The sequence below is a fragment of the Barbus barbus genome (assembly GCF_936440315.1).
Source record: "Barbus barbus genome assembly, chromosome: 2".
Lineage (NCBI taxonomy): Eukaryota > Metazoa > Chordata > Actinopteri > Cypriniformes > Cyprinidae > Barbus > Barbus barbus.
In genome coordinates, this window is record NC_136730.1 from 3,768,030 (window position 1) to 3,785,702 (window position 17,673).

A 17,673-nucleotide genomic window follows, 5' to 3' on the forward strand; every position below is an offset into this window, starting at 1 on the left:
ACCCTGCCTGTATGACCACGTTTTACAATAAAGCTTTGCAAATGGATCCGTACGTCTCACGTCTCGTCAGCCCTGTAACAATTATAATGATGCTAAAATTTACAATTAACTTAAATCCCATAACTTGCCTATTGTTAAACTCACAGCATGGTGAAAATTGCAACATAGGTATCATGCCAGGTCAGAAAAGCAGCATTAGGAAGTACACTGTAATACAAGCATTAAAAACATTGGGAATAATATGTATATGCTTAATATATATTAATATAAACTAATCATAAAAAACATGCTCTAAATAGTGATGTTTTATGTGAACTTTTGAAAAAGTTATTTTATGTTACTATGTCTTGCTTCATACATGCATTAAAAAAATTGCAAACATTTCTGATTTGTAAATTCACATTTTATTGATTTACAGATTCTGGACTGGACTGTGATGATTTGCATGGCATTAAAGTACCTGCATGATCAACAGATCCTACATAAAAACCTGCAGCCCAAGGTACAAAAGAGTCTAAAGTATCAGTGTACATTCATTCTTGGACAAAACAATGGAAGTTTCTCTTCAATTAATCCATTTTATTTCATATGTTGCCATGTGATACTTGGAGTCTGTATGAATAGATTGATTTTTGACTGATATTACTAACTCTTTTTGAAATCCACTCATTGCCAGTGGCTACAAACATATAAAATGTGTGTTTTCTTTTGAAAGAGCCTATTTTTCACTGCATGTGGAACCATTCGTCTTGGGGAGTTTGGAGACATTAATGAACGGTATTGGGCAGCTTTCCTTTAAAACAATGAAGACCCTTCAGCAAGAAATAATGCACCAGTCCATATGATGCACATAATATGTACTGTGTATTTCTAGGTCCACTGAGGCACACGAAACAGAAACTGAAGCTCTCACATATGCTGCACCTGAGAATTTGAGTGACAAATCTTATCATGAGAAGACGTAATAGAAGAATTGCAATGTTAACATGCTCTATATACAGTATATCTCCTAAATCAATGCACTGAAAAACTTTTATAACATTCACTTTCTTTTTCAGTGAAATTTGGAGGTTGGGATGTGTCATCTATGAGCTGTGCAAGCTGAAGTGTGCTGTATAATTTTTAATCATTTGAATAACTAAATACATTGAGTTTGAAATGTATTGCAGACATTTAATTTCAAGTACTTACAAATGCAAAGACTGTACAATTTGTAATCATTCATACAAGTTGTCTAGTTGTCAAAATTGTTAGATATTGTACAATGGTAACATTTTCACACACACAAAAAAAAAGTAGTTTACTCTTATTGAGGAAATCAATCAAACTTCCATCATATTTTCAAACCAATACAATACAGGCAACCAGTTTAACTAGCTTGCTTTCCAAGATTTTAATAGTTGGATAATAGTTGGATGGTTGGTTGTTTTGTCTCAATAGGCATAAAAGGTGTTTTTTTGTTTTTTGTTTTTTTGGTATGAACTCACTGATACATTATTTTAAGATCCCACCAACTGGTTAACTCGTATCGTTATTCCTCTTAGTTTACGGCAGGAAACCCAGTTGAGATTGTTAGGAGGATATTCACCTGCTCCTATGAAGCTCTTCCTAACACCGTTTCTGCGGACCTTCGTCAGCTGGTTAAAGACACACTTGAGAAGGATCCAGAGAACCGGCCATCTGTCAGTGAGATCTTGATGAGGCCTTTTATCATTAAACACCTTCATAAAATGGTAAGTTAGATTACTTATGTTTAAATTTTACTTTTAGGAAATCAGAGAGTCAGTTTTTAAGACACTGGCATCAATTTGCACTATTTGATCATTTTTCAGAGCATACAAACTGTCGATGAGCTTTATAAGACTCTAGATGTACTGAGAAACGTGGCAGAAGGATTGGAGATGGTCCACTTCAACACAACCGTCAGCAGTCTCACAGGAGGTGTAGTAGGATTGGCTGGAGGAATCACATCTCTGGTGGGACTTATTCTGGCTCCCTTCACTCTCGGAGCCTCTCTGATAGTAACAGGAGTGGGAATCGGTACGGCAGTAGCTGGTGGAATAACAGCTGGTGCCAGCAACATAACAAACATGGTTAACCAGCAAACAAACCGGCAAAAGATTAAAATGATCATAACAGAGTTCCAGGAAAAAATTACATTATATGCTGCATCCAAAACATCTCAACAGCAGTGGAAACTCTAGAAAACGAATTTTCAGCAAGCAATGAATCACTTTCCAGTGCACAATCTGGGATGAGTGTTGGAGTTCGACTTGGACGAGGACTGGGAGGAATCCCGGAGCTTCTCCGTTTAGCTCAAGTCATAGATGTAGGGAGAATCGCAGCTCAGGCTGCAAGAGCAGTTCGTGTGGCCGAGACTGTTACAGGGGTTTTATCTGCACTTTTCATAGCTGTTGACATCTTTTTTGTCTTTCTCGACTCCAAAGAAATCCACAACATCCGTAGAGATTACGCTTTAAAATCGAGTCGACCAGAGCCCACCAGCAATCAAACGATAAGGTCGAATGACCAGACATCAAACAACAGCGACACCACAAACCTGCTGCCCTCAAACACTCAACAGGCAGAAGAGCTGACGTCTGAGACCATGAAATTTGTGACGAAAATAAAAGACACTACAGTGGAGCTTCAGACGATTCTGGATATGTTACGAGATGCACTGAACCCAAACTCTGAGACGCCAAACAACGATAATTCTCAGTTATCAAAGGTGGAAATTTGAGTTTGAGTTTGTTCTTTCATTATAGATAAACGTTTTGATTGTAGTACTCGAGTCCTGTCTTAAAACATTTTTTTTGAAGATCTCGACAGCATTTGTCTTTTCTTGGTCTCAGACTAAGAGGACTGAAATTTTATTTCAAGAAAGGTCAAGACCACAACTGTGGACATCACTAAATTGCTGGTGCATTGTTTGTCGTTTATTGTCAACATCATTAATGTGATTGGACATCTACTTCTTCAAATGCAACCAGTAACTTATTTCTAATTTGATTTATTCTGACACTGCTGTGGTTAATGATATTGGTATTTTTTTTAATATCAGAATAAAATATCATAATTTAATACAATCCTTTTTAAATTCTAATATTACAAAAATAATAATTTTCATATTTAAAAGTATCATTTATTTTTTTCATTATAATTCTACATTCATATTTCTAAAAACATTAACAATATTTATGCAGTTGTTATTGTGCCAATTCAGATTCGACTTCTGTGCCACCACTGCAGGGCAAATATGAATTTTGTTGCTCGTGATTTCATTTGACTGATATCAACTTTTTAAAGTGTCTTATTATTCTAATTGTATTTAATCATTAAAAACAAGACATTGGTAGCAAAGCTTAGGTAATGGTAACTGTATATTCTGCAGGGGTTTATAATAATGAAGTGTCTAAACCATTGAGTAATGCTCACTGCACTGCCAATTAATAATGTTAAGAATGTGTTTTGGAATTTTTGCCTTTATTAACTTGATGTTTTGAAAATCTTGTTTTTCTGTAAGCGGGTCTTTTTAAGTGGCTGATAAAAGTATTTTTTTCCTAATGTGTATGTATAGTACACTTTAACTGAAATAAACGTGACCCTTGGTATTTTCTTTTAATCCAGTCCACTTTATTACATTCATAATAAACAGCTTCAATAGGATTAGTTTAACTGACTTTGATTACTTTTCAGACATTTCAGATTGAAATGGAAACCATGAGCGAAGTTCTAGAGGTTTCTATTAGCGGTACAAACCAACCATTTAAACCATTATCTGTAGTGTGTTTTGGGCTATAAATCCATCAGGATTTAGAGGTTTTAACATGCCATTAATAGAATGCAACAAATTACCAGCAGGGACCCAAGTTAATTCTACAGTTTCCATTAAAACCAAAACAGTTCCAACCAACACCAGTTAGGCCAGCTAAACACCAGCATGGGCTGTTTCTCTCAAAAGCAGCATAAGCCTAATTTGATCGTAGCTTCATTGGTTTCCACGGGTCTATGATGTACTTAAGGTTGCGATGCTTTTGGGAAACGCAGCCCTGATCGGGTTTGAAGACCATTTTGAAAGAAATCTGTAGTCAATTTAGGCTACACAAGTCAACAAGTAGACAAAACAGCACTATAAAAACATTCCAAATAACTCCTGCTGGAATATGAGTTTTATGAGAGGAAGAGAATGAAATGTGATGAGAACGACCTGTTGTAATGCTTCCTGATGCAGCGGTTTTGCAATATTTTGCATAAACCCTAATCCTAAATGAATTATATCACTAGGCACTATAATGTGACTAAATAGGACAACACACTGTGAAAAAAATATAAAATCACAAAATCTAAAAAAAGAAAATCAACAAATCATATACAGACTATGGCCACATATATAAAAAAATAATTTGAATGGAGATCCCCATTTCAGTTAACATTACTCACCTGTGTGAAGATGAACTATCACTCACTCCTTCATCATGACAGATTGATTTATAAGTGTATCATTCAGTGTCCCCTTTTTTCGACCCTTCCTTCATTTGTATTTCATTGATGTTTTGGCTAAATCTGAAAGTTTCTCTTCACCTGATAATCGCTAGCATGTTTAAAGATGCACTAATGTGATTGGTTTTTATTGTTCTATACCATCTGATAATGACTGGCTATATGGGGAAAGAACAGTGGCCGAGAGAGCTCAATGTGCTGCAAATGAAAAATATACCAGGAAATTAAGAAAACATCATCAGTTTGACAACACAGATGCTGTAAATACTTACCAAATACAGAAACATGCTGCAAATACTCACAGCACAAATATGCACAGACCACACCGGAAATGTTTAAGGGAACTGATTTGTCTCATTAGAACAGTGATGTCTCAAAAAATCATTATCAGCCCAACAAGCTCAGATCTTCCAGGAAGATGAAAGCAAATAAATGAATAAGCTGTAAGTGTCTAAAAGAGTTACTGTTTGATAGCATTATATATCGTACCTTAAGGCAAGACACTACAGGCAAAAATCATTGTTTATTTTTTATTATTTTTCATGCAGTGGTTAACACTGAGGTTTTGGGCAGTTTGGCATTTCATAAAGTGTTGTTTCAGACTAGTGGAAAAAAAACATCCAAAATACACATTTAACTGCTCATTTTATTGCACTTTCTATTTGTGTCTGTAGACTTCAATACATCTTTAAAAGGTGTGAGTTTCTTTATCCACAGCAGCATTTCATTTTCATAATGCATAATTTGCATATTTAAACATAACTATATTCATGGTTTCCCTGGTATAAATGTCTAAGAGTCAGGTGGGTCACATAACATAATAGATGGATAACGGCTAGTGTATTCCAAATTAATTCTTTATCATAAATTACTCACAAACCTAACCAACAATGAGAGACGGGGAGCCCAGAAACATAGGAGGGAATAACTAAACTAACAGAATCAAGCCAGGACTCCCCACTCCCAAAACAAAATATAAACTAAGATGAGAAAAAGTATGTGGCGATGTGACCATAGAGAAGGCTGTGGCTGGAAACAAGAGACCAAAGAATCCGCCTCCTTCCACTTTATTGCCTCGCTTCCCCGGCTCAGCCAATAGGGACTAGAGATGGCAAAATATAAGACAATATTAATACAAATGTTTATTTGAGGACTCTGGGCTGGGGTGTACGCGAGGCGCGCATAACACTCACCAATCACAAATGAGTTCACAAAAGTACAGATACATTAATTAATTTATCAAATGCTTTTATTTCAAGTGACTTACATCGCATTTAAGCTATACATTTGATCAGTTAATTGTATAAAACCAAACTGTGCTCTGCAAAGACAGCTTTTATTGGGAAGCTTCTGGAATTATATCCAGTTTAAACATGCATGTGGCTTAGCAACATTAATTAATGTTGAACATTTGTATTTAGTACAACCTCTGCCTATGGTTTACAGGTCTGACCACGTTGGGACGGTTGTCTGTAAGTTTGTTTCTCATAGTGAACAGGCAAACATTGGTTATCAATGACCTGACAGGCAACACTCACATAATATTTATTGTTATGAAGATTTTTAACTTCACACTGTCCATTTCTCAATGAACTTTGAACAATGTACACAGTGAACTTGTCTGTACTGATGCACAAGTTTCCTGTGTCTCTGGTGCCTTGTCCGTTGCAGATTCTTATAATGCTATCGGTGTAGGATTGAGGGAGGAAGGACTGGGAACGTTTTCTGCCACAAAGATGACTTCTTTTTAGATAGTCTGCCCAAGCCCATTTTCTGTTCATGTCAAATTCCTCTGAGAGAATATGTCGGTGATTAAAAGTATTATATGCGTTGTTATTCTGAGATCTCTGGCAGGGATATTCCCAGTTAGAAAACAGACCCCGTTTGTCACGGCTTAATGTGACATTATCCAATCCATCAGTGAACACCAGAGTCATGAGGAGCACGAGGAAAACCTCCGTTCTCATCCTGGAAACATATGAAGGACAGATGAGTAGAGCGGCACAGATATAGATACCAGCTTTAAACGAAACCTGAAACTGCATTTACTACAATTAGTTTTGGTTCAGCAAGCTAATTAGCAAGAGGTTCTTAGCATTTGATGTTGTTAGTCATTGTTTGTCGCATAGTCAATTTTATTTGAGTAATTTTATTGAGTGATTGTACAGCACAATGGCTAACATGATGTTGTTATAATTGTACTTATTAATATGAACACAATATGATTATGCACTTTTGCTCATTGCATTCTGTTTCTTAAAGAACGGTTGCTGCAAAGACTATTTGAGGAGATTCACCAATAGCTTCGTACCTTTTCATGCAGTACTTTTGAAATGTTCATTCTTAGTGCTCTGTGATCATGATCCAAATTCAGTTAAATAAATGGTTTTAAATATCAAGATTTGTAAAAAAGAAAAAAAAGTAGTTTAAAATAGTGATAGGTTTAATAATAAGTTTCATATCGATGATATATCAAAATATTGTATTATTTATAATTAATTTAATATTCATTTATTTTTAAAACTTATTTTTTAAATTTTTTAAGCTTTGAAGCCTTTTGGTTTTGACCAGCACAGCCTAAAAAATATTTAACATTTATCAAAGGTCAGATTAACGCTGTTGAATGAGTTTTAAAATACAGTCAAATTTGCACATAATTTTCAAAATAGCAAAACTGTTTACCACACCAGTTCAGTTTAGTACACTTTCTAAATTCATTATAACAAAGACACAAAATAGTGCCAGATTACATGTTTAGTTCATGAGAATTGCTGTTTGGATTTTAACTAGTCTCACTTCCCTCTGAAATACTAGTTAGTGAAAATCATAATGTGAAACTGTGTTTCTTCTCATCCAGACAGTTTGTGTTTGACATGAGCATTCACTGCAATGCAACATCATATAATGATTTATTCTAATTAAGTCAAACAATAAACTTGTATTACTAAACTAACGCTAACTAAAAATTTTACTTAAGCTTAATATCTTGATGTGTAGAATGAGATGCAATAGGATATCCTTCTGAGACTGAACTTGAGAGTTTACATATTAAAGTTAATTTGTACTGTATGCAGATTTACCTTTGTGTTGTTCTTGAGCTCGTGTGAATGAAAGAGTCTGGATGAGCCTGAGCTGAAGAGCAGAAAGTGTCTGAGATGTTCACTGGACTGACATTTATTGACTTGAAGAAAGGTGGGTGTGAACCTGTATCACAAGCACATTTCCTGTCTTCAAACTAAACTTAGTGCATTTTTTATTCCATCTTTGTGATTCGGATCTTAGTAAATTGCCTGTGGAATGAATGAGAATGAATCACAGTCGCCTGTTATGAGCAGTCATGTGAATCACCTATTCAATTCAATTCAAGTTGATTTCTATAGCGCTTTTTACGATACAAATCGTTGCAAAGCAGCTTTACAGGGAATTAAGTTTCTACAATATTTGTATATTGTTGATTTCAAAAACAATGAAAGTCAAAATGAAAATTATTATTCACTAAAGTATTTAAAGTGAGTATTACCCATCTCTAAGCTTCAATAATAATAATAAATAAATAAATGCTTATTGATGCTTTGTGTGCATCATATAGTGTCCGTTTATGTAAATAAAACAAAATCAATATCTGCTTTCTTTACCAGTCGACTGAATACAAGAAGACTCACTGATGTCACTTCTGAGACAATGCCATATTTCCTCAGATTATTAAAATAAATTAGTCTTACTGATGGGTTTATTTGAATTATTAACCAATTATTCCAGGCATGTCTGTTTACTGTATGTCTGAAATAAAGAAATAACATGACATGAGTACTGAGTGAGTGAAGAATCAAAGAAATTTGGTGTTTGGTCTTGATGAATTTTATGTAATCTCATCTGGCTGTTCAATAAAAATGTAATATGTTATCCCTGAACTGACTCTAATTGGTGCATTAAACACATGCAATGCAAACTATACGACTGATGAACAACCACAGAAAACATACAGAGTATATGAAGATGCTTCAACAGATAAACCTTATGCATGACCCTGCACCGTTTGTGGAAGCAGAATTAAATAAATGTAATCACTGCAGAACAATTAAAGGGACTCATTTGAAATTAAATGTATATGAATAGGTCTCCATTTGTTTTCATATGAAGTAGTGACTCTCTTGTGACATTAATGTACATTTCAAGCTTTTAAGAGCCTCAAAAATGGGCATGGGTGACACATCTATAATGTTTTATTTATTTATGTATTTATTTGTTTTTTGAAAATTAGCAATATATGTGACCTTTGACCACAAAACCAGTCATAAGTGTAAATCTTTTGAAACTGAGATTTATACATCATCTGAAAGCTGAATAAATAATATTTCCATTGGTGTATGGTTTGCTATGATAGGACAATATTTGGCCGAAATACAACTATTTGAAAATCTGGAATCTGAGGGTGCAAAAAAAAAAAAAAATCTAAATATAGAGAAAATTGCCTCTAAAGTTGTCTTAGCTATGCATATTACTAATCAAAAATTAAGTTTTAATATATTTACGATAGGAAATTTTCTAAATATCTTAATTGAAATTGATCTTTACTTAATATCCTAATGATTTTTGGGTATAAAAGAAAAATGGATAATTTTGACCCATGCAATGTATTTTTGGCTATTGCTACAAATATACCCCAGTGACTTAAGACTGATTTGTGCTCCAGGGTCACATATATGCAATATACTGTATGCATTGACAAATGCCCCGTTACTTCTGACCGGCCATTGATTGAGAGAGATGCACTTTGCAGCCATCCTTTCTTCCTTTGACTCATTAACAGGTCAGATATATAATAAAAAATAATACATGATCGCAAAGATTCAAAGGCATCAAGAAATAAATTATTCTGCCGTCTTCAGCAAAATCACAATAATGTAGTATATGAAATATGAATTCAGCCATTTTTGAACTCAGCAAGTCCATTTAAAGACTTTTGACTGCTTTGCTTAACAACTTTGCCATTGTGACCATCATGTCAGACTGAAAACAAAAGTGAGTGCAATGTCACAGGAGAGAATGAAACATTGAATTACTGAAAACATATTTATAGAAAAACAAAAGACCACGTCAGATGGTTTCATTTCTCTGTGGGGAAAAACAGCACCTCTTAACACACAAGATAAGATATGATACATTTTTGCACGATCCACGAAAAGAGCAATGTCGAACCACGTCAACAGACAGTATTTCTCAGATTGTTTCTGAATTCCCTGAAAATGACAGCATCACTGTGTTTCAGATGAGACGTTAAACCGAGGTCTAGATTCTCTGTGGTCATTAAAAATCCCATGGCACTTCTCGTAAAGTGTAGGGGTGTCCTGGCCTAATTCCTGCCACTGATCCTTATCAGTCATGGCCTCCTAATAATCCCCATACACTTGACTGGCTCTATCTCTCTCTCCTCTCCACCTGTAGCTGTTGTGTGGTGAGCGCACTGGGGCCATTGTTCTGTGGTTGCCGTCACATCATCCAGGTGGATGCTGTACACTGTTGGTGGTTGAGGAGAGACCCCCCCCCCCCCCACATGATTGTACAGCGCTTTTGGGTGTACAGCAATAGACATAAAAAAGCACTATATAAATGCATCATCATCATCATCATCACTTGCTCCATATAACCATTGGTATTTCATTAAAAAGAAGACCATGTTCTTGTTCTTTATGAGAAGTGAATTCATTTAATTTGAACATAAAGGCATGTTGTGTGTCACCGCAGTTAAATCGGTGTCTATCATGATAAAATCTTAATATCATACCTATATAATTAGTTTGGAGATTTTAGAGAAATGCTTAATGAATGCACTGTAACTAAACCCATTAGATTTTAGCCGACTAAAACTAGACTAAAACTAAAAACAATTCAAATGACTAAAATATGACTAAAACTAAATGGTATTTTAGTCAAAAGACTATGATTAAAACTAAATCAAAATTTGCTGTCAAAATTAACACTGATTTTCACTCCTGTACCAGGTTGTTTAAATAGCAAATGTATTTGCGACCATTTGTGGCCCATGGGCATACTAGTCTGAAAATGAGGTATGTCCAGGCACATCATTGGTGTATTGCTATTTTGAGGCAACTGAAATAGGGAAAATAATCCATCGGGAGCACCGAGCATGGAATGAGGGAAGACCTCCCACATTAGGCATTGAAACGAGGGCATGTCCGACATCTTATCAGAATTCTCCATCCGAGTCCGACCTGAGCCCATGTCTTTTTCTCTCTCTCTTCCCCTTTACACAGCTGCTGTTGCAGCCATTAAAAAAGTTCAGTTTTGGTTCTTCATGGCAAAGTGGTTATATTTAGTTTTGTTTCTTTATTAAGTTAATGTAGAAACATGATTGGAACAAGTTATGTTTGTTAAATTCAAGTTAAATATTAGGCTATACCAAGCGCCAGCGCCAGCCAGTGAGTTGAGCATATGTTTGATCAGTTTAGGCTTCTCAAATAAACATGAAAAAAACTATTTTGCGTTCAAATTTTTTGCATATGGGCCTGGGGCTGACTTGCTACGCCACTGATTGCACCATAGTAATTTACCATGGTTTTACTTCTTGTAACCACCACCTTACTAATACAAATTATAAGCAAGAACTTCTCTCTTTAGATGTTTAGCTCAGTGTCAAATTATCAGTGTCTTATATAAATTAGGTGTGTATATATTATATATTAGGCTAAGCAAAATGGTTTGGTAACATTGTACAAAATGTACAGAAGAAAGTAGGTCATACAGGTTTGGAAACACATAAGGCTGAGGAAAGTATGACAGAATTTATTAGAAGTATAGGCTTATATTTTCTGCATTCTAGCTCAAAATCATTGCTTTATTGTCAAGTGCATTTCTATCTGACAAAAATGCAAAGTAATAGCCGTCAATATTTGTTTCTGTCCTGTTTTATTTATTAATTTATTTACTCCAGTTGAAGCCCCTATAGCCCAGAAAAACATTCATGGGGGAACTCGTGGGCCGGATATGTCCAGGGCCCAATTTGAACCCCAGTAATACAATCAGTGTATAAATGCATAAAATAAAACATTACATTCAGATGTATCTGTGAAGCATTTTTCACAATGAATATAATTCTAAAGAAACATGTTGAAATTATATAGAGCTGTAATAATGCGGTCGACAGATGGGCCGGAACAACCAGGAAGTCATGCTGTAGACTACTGGAACAATAATCTACCGACCAATTTTAGAGTGCACTGTATTGATATTACTAAATTACTCTATAAATTACTAATAAACCAACAATAATATATATATATATAGAGAGAGAGAGAGAGAGAGAGAGTGATGTGTGTCGGTTAGTGTGCATCAATTAAAGCGGCGCATTGTCAATCCTAATTATTACTCAATATATAGTTAGAATACGACTTATAAGAACATCCCTAAACATAATTTTCAAATAATTTAATCAGAACCTAATTCATTTTCAAAAATATGTAACATTTAATTAAATAAAGCAATCATGATCTCCTAAATATGAATTATATTTATATTGTCATCACTGATTTTATTTGCACTCAATCTTGTTCATCCAGTCAATATACTGTATAGACCGCTGACAGCTGTATCAAAATGGACAAAAATAATTTGATAAAATTATGGGGGTAATAGTGCGTTCACAACTTTGCATTCTTAGTATGCTTCCTAGAGGGCAGTAGCCTGAAATGTCATATCTCTTAATATACATAACATAAAATAAAAATGCCAAAAAAGACAAATCTAACAAGTTAAGTTTAAATTAAATTGTAAGTAGTTGAAATAAAAACTTTTTTTTTTTTTTTTTTACTGTACTTGAATAAAGTACAAATCCCCCCAAATTTCACTTAGGTACCGTAATCAATTAAAATTACTCAAGTATTTAACACCCTTGCATTTCTGCTTGGCAGAATGATCTTTTTGTTCTTAGGAAAAGTCTCAAGTGAAAGTTTCAGCACTGAGTCCATCTGTTCCAGAAGCTGCCTGGTCACATCTGAACCTTGAACACTCAGAGAACCTCATGCATCAAATTGAACCTTTGTAAGTTCTGACCACAATTGTGTCTGACCAACCAGCTCTTCATTTAAACCTCTTTCAATGGTAACCTCTTAATTTCAGAAGTCTCATCTGGCTGACAGTTGCAGTTCCCCCTTCTATTTTAATAAAGCAAGTTCTTTGCAGAGAAAAAGCAAGCAGCTTCTTCTTTTGCAAAATGCAGAAAGCAGAAGTAAACTCCTCTTATTAATTTAAAGTGTATAATATAATAGCAAGAATCATTTGCGTTTTCTTTTTTACTAGAATCTAAAATGACTAAAATAGCAATGCACCAGAGTTATCTTGGTTTTTCTTAGTTAACATTAACCAAAATCATAGAATCGTAGAATGGATCAACTTTTATACCGACTCCCAGACATAACATGATATCAATTGTAGACGCTTTCAGGTACAGAATATCATATTTGAACAATTTGCAATTAATATCTTACTATTTATTCACCGCTTTTAGGGCACTAATTTCCTAAATTTATGTATGGTCCCTAACCCATCTGAGCCAATGCATAAATCAAATTCTAACCCGTAAAGGATTGATTACGACTCAAAATGTCATAAATCTCACAGTTCTCTGAACAGAGACTTTTTATTTGTTTATTGGATTGTTTGTTTGTTACTTACGGAGCCCCTTAGAGCTCATGGTGGTGGAAAGATTTTGGGGTGGGGGAAAAAAATTTGGGATGGGAGGAAAAAATATTTTTCAAAACTTTTGCGAGGGAACGCAAACATCTTTGGGAGAGAACGCAAAAGTTTTGAAACTAAAGCTTATAATAATAATAATAATGAAGCACCTTTATTTTTAAGAGTTTGCGTATTAAATTTATCACCAACTTTTGCTCCAAACTCTTCTTATACTACAAAAATATATATTTAATAATTTAATATATTATAAAATATATAATTTAATATTAATTCGATATATATAAATATATATCGAATCTTTAATTTTATAAATTAAATTTTGTAAATTGAAATATTAGATATTCAATATCAATCCCAAACATTTGGGTACCCCTCTAAATTACAAAAGATGCATAACTTTATTTGTAACTTCTTTAACTTTACTGGTGAGACGGTATTTATTGGGTAGTTTCCAGACCTCTTTCCATTCAATCTGATCATATAACAAATTCCAAAAAAGATTTGCATTTAGGCAATAATGTGGTCCTACATAATTTCTTAATATAAAAAGTTATTACATTTATTATCTATAATTTTCACACCATTAATACTCAACTGATTAGAATATCAGTGGATAGACTTTGAAGGTATATTGCCAGACAAAAGTTGAATAAGGCCACTAGGAACGGTGTACTACTGCAAACTCTTTAACAGTTATAGGGATCTTATAATAATTAAGGAATTCACAGTAATAAAAAGATGTCCATTATTCTCGAATAACTGTCTCACCAAGATTATACCATTATTGTACCAGTTTCTATAAAACAAAACACTTATTTTTAAACGTAATATATTTGTTGTTCCATATCACTAAGTTATGTGGAGAAACGTTATGTTTAAAAATGAGCATCCATTTAAAAAAAACTGTTTATGAAAAGAAGAAAGCTTTATCTTTAACCTTGTTAATATCAAAATTACACCTCAAAGAAAATAAATAAATTAAAAATGAAAATCTAAATCCCCCAACTTGTCAAAAATTAACTCAGGGATGATATTCCAAATGTTGCCTTTAAATTTCACATAGTCCTTAATCCACTTGTTCACAGTTAGCAGTAATAATGTCTAGTTCATTAAGATCACCATCTTCAATAGTCTTTTTTAAATAATGTGGTCAATTCTTCCAGTTGAAATTGAACAAAAAAGTGTCCACCTCTTTTATGACCAATTGTGGAATGTCTAATACAAGAGCCGTATAGATTAAATGTGACAACCATTCAGTTTTGGATAATAATATTCTTCTTTTTAGTGACAGATCTCTCATTAACCATGAATGTATTTTTTGTTTAATTTTCTTAATTATTGGTGTAAAATTCAAATTATTTCTCTCCTTTTGATCGTTACACATCTTAATACCTAAACACTCTACCATCTCCTTTACTTGAATACCAAGTATATATTTACATATTTTCAAAGGGAATAACACACACACACACACGTTGGTTTTTGTGGTTTATGGGGACTCTCCATAGGCGTAATGGTTTTTATACTGAACAAACTGTGTGTGCTATTGCCCTACACCAACCTTACACCTAAACTTAGCCCTCACAGGAAACATGCTGCATTTTTAGATTTTCAAAAAAACACCATTTAGTATGTTTTTTAAGCCTTTTGAATTACGGGGACATAGGCAGTGTCCTCATAAACCACCTTCATATTGTAATACCTCTGTCATACCCATGTCATTATACAAATTTGTGTCCTCATAAACCACATAAACATACATGCACACACACACACACACATATATGTGTGTGTGCTCCTACACTTTACAATAGTAATTGTGTCCTTTTGGTAATTTTGCAGTAATGAAATCACTGCTATTGCTAACATTTGCTAGCAGTCTAATGTTGAACTAAGTATACAAATACAAAACTACAATACAACAAAACTACAATAGTCTATTTACAGATGTAAATAAAGTGTCAGCACTTGAAGTCCTGAACAGGACAGTTTCGCCTCTCTGCTCCACCTGGTCGCTTCCACTCCATTCTCCAGTCTCGCATAACCGATTCATGATGTATTATTTTAATTCATTTAAAAAAAAATCTATATTATTGAATGGCGATTTCAGAAATAATCACTTTAGTACATTCGGCAGGCAACAAAAACAACAACAAAAATACATAGGGCAGCGGGCCAAATTGTAATTCTCCCAGTGCTCCCGATGGCCAGTCCGTCCTGCACGTGATCCATAATCATAACATCATCTGTGACGTGAGTACCCATCAATTTTTACTTATTTATGATTTTCACAACTAGATGGCCTCAATGTACTGTTACAATATTTTTTACAAGACAACTTATTCATTCTTATAATGTTGATTCATTAAGAAGCTGTTTTAAAGCAACAGTTATTAGACTGAAAATAATGGGTAGGTTATAAACAGAACCTCTTCGTGCATTAGCAAACAAAATATATATAGTTAATGTTTTCCCCGTTTAGTTCTCCTACAGCAAGGCTATTTTAAATAAAGACTGGTAATTAACTTTACATTTACTTTGTATTAAAATATATAAACTTAAATGTACACGTCTTATTTGGGAACATAGAATTTTAATAGTTATGCATAAAACACAATTCTTTTGAAAAACAATGCAGAGCAAAAGCACTTCATGTGAATTTATATAAATGACGTAATTTAGGCAGGTTGATTTGCTATTCTGTCTATTGTTTTAGTAATTTCTTCCATGGCATTCTCTACCTGAACCATTTCTATCCACATCTGATCAAGTGTCATTCTAACTGGCAGAACTCCGAGGAAACTGGCTCCAATCAAACATGACGTTTGAGACTGTATCTGCGCAGCCAGTACACTAATGTCATATATCTGCATGAAGCGCACTAATTCACTGGCAGATGAAAAATATTTATTTAAATACCCAACATGACGCTCTGGGTAACTGAGGTCTCTCAGTATTTCATGAACATGCTGGCTGATCTCATTCATCTTGTCCATCATAGGGCTGATTTTACACTGAAATTTCCTCAGTTCAGCTTCAGTGTCTTGTTTTAACTTGGCCTGCAGGCTCACGATCTTCTTGTTCCAGATTTGATCAGCGATTGCAGCGCCTGAAACCACAGCTACTCCTGCTCCTGTGATAAGAGCAGAAATGCACCGATGAACTGGAGCTAAAACTAACCCCAAACCCACCATCAAGCCTCCGGTAACTTCTGCATATGTGGCATTTGTAAATGCTCCAGTAGCACATCTGAAGTCATCTTCAAATATCCCGATGATAAGATTCAATCTCTGCAAGCTATGCTGGACTAGAGAGAAATCTCTCAGATAGAGTGCAACCAATTGTTTTTCGAGATGATTGAAAACTGATCTACAGGGAAAAAAACAAATATTGAATTCTATCACATCATACAATTTGTATTACAGTAATTTCTAATAAAACTAAGCACTGCTGATATGTAGATTAAACTATTTAATTTTAATATTTGTGCAATGTGTGTTTGTTTATGCAACAACTTTGCTTCATATAGTGCAATCACATCTTTGTATTAATATCCAGTAATTCAGATTCAATGAGTAATGCATAAAAACATTGTCTTACAGCATTTTGAGAGGTTGCTCTTTGCTCTTGCCCTGACGTTTGGGTTTTTTCCTGTGTATGTTCCTTGCATTGACCGTAACAGCTGAAACAAGCAAATACAATACTATTTGCATTTTGCAGGAGTAATTTATACAAAAAGCAATACAACATCTGCCTATTGAACATTATAAATTAAGGCTAACATTTAAAATGTTAAAATTGTTTAAGTTGTAATTTTACCAAAAAATCTGTTTCAGCTCTTCAGTGTATTAATTCTTCAGTATATTACAACTTACTATACAATAGCATGACATCTTATGGCATTACAATGCCAGCTTAAATCAGACTGAATTATGCCTGGTCTTTGGCGCATCAAAGTATACAGAAATGCAGTGTTAATGTATTCATGCCACCTCTGAGCCGCATTAATCAGTCTGTGTAAAGCCACCTAAATGCCACTCCAGAAGGGCTTCTCTGTCACCTTTGCAGTGTAAAGCTGGCGCAAGAGTTAAAAAGCCTCTTTATCTCTTCTAACTATCAACAGTACCCAGCTGACCATATTAACCTTAGAGGACACTATGTTATAAACTAAGTCAGGTTTTTTATTTTTATTATTTATTTATTTATTTATTTTTTCAGAGCACAGACTAAAGAACACAAACATCAAAGTTCAGTTTTACTGTCAGAGCATAAAAGAAGCTATGCAATGTTGAAAAACAAAACAAAACAAAACGATATGACCTAATTTCACCTTTCTGCTGTTTTCAATTCTCTTACTTACCTCCGTTACTCCGTGCTTCCGTAAATTCGTCCATCTGCGATCGTCTTCTGCGGTTAAGGCTAGAAGGGATACAGCTGTAGCTCTACTGGGCATGCGCA

The 17,673-nt window shown here is 34.3% G+C and overlaps 1 long non-coding RNA gene across 1 annotated transcript; it reads right to left on the reverse strand.

Annotated features, from left to right (window-relative positions):
- Positions 1-16,451: 16,451 nt before the first annotated feature.
- LOC306883245 lies at positions 16,452-17,626 on the reverse strand. Its single transcript, XR_013785343.1, has 3 exons — positions 17,576-17,626; positions 16,816-16,897; positions 16,452-16,584 (listed from the first exon to the last, which is right to left on the reverse strand). It is a non-coding gene; the product is annotated as an uncharacterized lncRNA (long non-coding RNA).
- Between the last annotated feature and the right edge of the window lie 47 nt (positions 17,627-17,673).